Source organism: Rhinopithecus bieti, unplaced genomic scaffold, assembly GCF_001698545.2.
Source record: "Rhinopithecus bieti isolate Rb0 unplaced genomic scaffold, ASM169854v2 scaffold_13617, whole genome shotgun sequence".
NCBI classification, from domain to species: Eukaryota; Metazoa; Chordata; class Mammalia; order Primates; family Cercopithecidae; genus Rhinopithecus; species Rhinopithecus bieti.
In genome coordinates, this window is record NW_016807714.1 from 388,941 (window position 1) to 392,511 (window position 3,571).

Below are 3,571 nucleotides of genomic sequence, written 5' to 3' on the forward strand. Positions count from 1 at the left end.
ATTTTCAGAAGTCTCAAGAGAAGGAAGAAAGCCATGGACTACGCAGCCGTTCAAGCTTTCCTTCAAGGAATTACAGTGCCAGGAGGGCAGTTTTGAACTTGCCAGAGCTCAGGGGTCCTGCAACTATAGGCCCATCGGGAGGAACCTCCTAAATGGGCTTCTTCCAACTACAAGCTGCTGGGAGAACCTCAGCCATAAGACCCACGAGGGTAATACATTGAATGGCAGACCCAACATGGAAAGAGAAGTGCAGGCGAGAGGGGAAGAACCATATGTGCGGTGTGTGCTCTGACAAAGTTGAAATAGCATGAGTTCAAAACAACGGGAGGAGGAGGAGGAGGGAGAGAAGGAGGCGGCAGAGGAGGAGGGGGAGGAGGAAGAGGAGGAGGAGGAAGAGGAAGAGGAGGGGGAGGCAGAGGAGGAGGAGGAGGAAGAGGAGGAGAAGGAGGGGGAGGCAGAGGAGGAGGAGGAGGTGGAGGCGGAGGAGGAGGGGAGGCGAGGAGGAGGGGAGGCAGAGGAGGAGGGGGAGGAGGAGGAGAAGGAAAAGAGAAAAGCTCCCGGGCCATTGCACAGGCAGTAGGGAAAAGTGAAAGGGCACCATGCAATCCAACAAGCCAGACAGTAAGCCACTCAGGAGGAAAGCAGTTGTCTGTCCCTCTCTAAGCTAAGAGACTGAAGTGCCTGTCTCCTGTCCTCAGTTCTCTTCCCTGGTGGCTGTCCCTGCAGAGCAGACTGGGGACCCCACCCACCAGCAATAGGACTCCCACATCAGAACACAGGATGGTGACCCAGAGGTGCCCATGCAGCCGTGGGAGGCAGCCCGTCACCCAGAACAAGAGGCCCGGGCTTCCAGGCAGCTCCAGCCTTTGCAGCACGCAGACAGGGCACAAAACAGGGATGTGCAAAAGAAATGAGGAGCACAGACACGGCAAAGCCTGTGGCCCCAGTCCCTCCTCAGAGAGGCTGCCTCTGCGGGAAGCTCTGCCTGCAGGAAAGTGGTCCTCAGCCCTTGGAGCTTCTTTCCATATTTACAGGGCAGCTGGAGACGGAGGTCTGGTGACAGTGGGAGATTCCGGGTCAGGGAAATGGCCTCTGCCCACATATCATATACAATGCTGTTGGCACCACACGGAGTCTCTGGTGGGCTTGCCCAGCCACCACCATGCCCCTAAAGGGACTGGAGGGGCCACCAGGCTCATTTAGAAGGCAAGGGACTGTTTCTTTTGAGGACACCTTTCTCCTTCCTCTTTTTTTTTTTTTTAGACGGAGTCTCGCTTTGTCACCCAGCTGGAGTGTGGTGGCATGATCTCAGCATCACTGCAACCTCTGCCTCCCAGGTTTAAGCAATTCTTTCTGCCTCAGCCTCCCAGGTAGCTGAAACTATAGGCACACACCACCACACCCAGCTAATTTTTGTATTTTTAGTAGAGACGGGTTTTCACCATGTTGGCCAGGCTGGTCTCAAACTTGTGACCTCAAGCAATCCACCCACCTTGGCCTCCCGAAGTGCAGGGGTTACAGGCATGAGCCACCGCGCCCAGCCTGCCATTCTTGTCAGTCTTATTCTCTCAGCCCCATCAGTCATCAATCGCTCAATAAATATGGATTAGGCACCTGCTATGGGCTATGTGTTGGCCCCTGGTAATACAAAGATGAAAAAGACAAGCCCTGACCAAGGGTCATGTACAGCATGTAACCTTGTGGACAGCTACCCAGGCAGCCTTGGCCTGAGGATGGCAGGGGTGAGGCTGGGGCTGGCACAGAGGAGCTTAAACAGGTGGAGTCTTAAAAAACAGGAAAGAGTCCTTCCAGCGGAGGCAGAGCAGGGGTGTTCAAGGCCAGGGCTGAGGCACGCAGCTGATGGTGTATGGCAAGGCAAGCATTTGCTGCTGAGTCTCCTGGGAGGGGAAAGGGTGGTGAGAGGGGCAGCCTGCAAGTATGTGCAGGCCCCTTTGCAGCTGCTAAGGGACCCAGACCTCATCCTGAAGGACAGGCATGAAGCTGGGAGGGCCACTGCGGGTTTGCCCTGTAAGTCAGCCCCTCCAGCTGCTGTAGGAGGGGTGGACAGGGGAGCCCAAATGAAGGCGGGGAGACCCCAGGGCAGGGCACAGAAGTAGTACTGGTGAGAGGAGATGGGGCTCCAGCCGGGACAGAGGAAGCAGGCTGTACAAGAGGGGTTGGTTGAAAACACTGGCAGGTAGGGCAACCCGCTCAGCTCCCCTTCCACACTGTGGAAGCTTTGGTTCTTTCACTCTTTACAATAAATCTTGCCGCTGCTCAAAAACAAAAACATTGGGAGGTAAAAGCAACAGGATGGGAGAGGGAGGTGGGACGAGGAGGGAACAGAACTGCCTGGTTTTCAACACCTTGCTAAGTCCAGGAGGCAGCTGGAGAGAGGGCTGGGTGGTGGCAGGCAGTTCCTAGGGTGCCACGGCACGAGCAGCACCTAAGATCTCCACCCACGTTCACTCAGTCCACACAACACGAGGCCCAGCACACACCAGGCACCCAGAACAAGCACAGGTGGCTGCCTTCAAAGAGCTGATTTGCATGGGAGTGTGGGAGTGTGGGATAATTAATAATAAATATAATAAAATCATATAGAAAGTGGAAATGGGAAGGGTTGTGGGTGGAGGGGGCAGAATGCTGCGGATATCCTAAGGAGATCCCCCAGAGCCAGCCCCATGCCCATAGTTCCCTTGGCTACAGGTGGCACCTGTGACTTGAATCTGAGTAGAACTGGGCAGAGGGGGTGGCATGTCACCCACAATTAGGTTCTGTTCCACAGGACTTCATCTGGGGGTGGGGCTCTCCCTCAGACCCTGGGGAAGTGACCACCCTGTGAACTGCCCACCCTCGCAGGTGGCCACACAGCAGGGGCCAGTAGGCAACCCCCGGGAGCTGAGAACAGCTCCTGCTGGCCCTGGGTCCTACAAGCACCAGGACATGACTTCTGCTAGCAATCGCATGAGGTGGAAAGCAATCCTTCCCCAGTCCAGCCCCCAGATGAGAACACAGCGGCTGACCTGAGCTGAGAACCCAGCTAAGCCTGGCCTTCTGGCCCACAGAAGCCTTGAGATAACAGGCGGATGTCGTTTTAGGACACCCAGTTTGCGGTACGCAGGAAACTAACACGCGGGGCTCTGGCGGGCCTGGCGGCGCAGTGCGATCTAGACGGGCAGGAAGTGGAGTGAGCGCAGCCAGCGGCTGGGAGCATATCCCGGAGTGCTGCCTACGGCGGGAGGAGCCGCAAAGGCCGCGGGATAGGGGACCGCTGGCCCGGGCGTGCACGCGGCAGCGGCGGTGGTGGAGGCGGTGCCCGCCCAGCTAGGAGAGGCGTAGGTTCTCCTTCCGCGCTGAACGCGGAGGCAGCGACTTCCTGTGGAGGCACGCGGTGTACGCCACGGAGGCTGGGGCTGGGGGTGGGCAGGGAGCGGCCTCAGCGACAAGTCTCCCGGCGCGCGGCCGCGACCTCCCCGCTGGGGGCCGGGAGCCAGGAGCCCACGCGGGTCGGATCCGGAAAGCCTGGTGGGCTCAGCCTAAGTGACTGGGTCGGCTTGAGGACGCGCTG

The 3,571-nt window shown here is 57.9% G+C and overlaps 1 protein-coding gene across 2 annotated transcripts in view; it reads left to right on the plus strand.

The window, feature by feature from the left end:
* The first annotated feature begins 3,409 nt into the window (after positions 1-3,409).
* Positions 3,410-3,571, plus strand: part of ZFP41 (ZFP41 zinc finger protein) — a 17,027-nt gene continuing 16,865 nt past the window's right edge. For both annotated transcript variants that reach the window (XM_017883411.1, XM_017883412.1), the window contains exon 1: positions 3,410-3,528. The gene's annotated coding sequence lies outside the window, so the exon portion shown is untranslated. The remainder of the gene's footprint in view (positions 3,529-3,571) is intronic.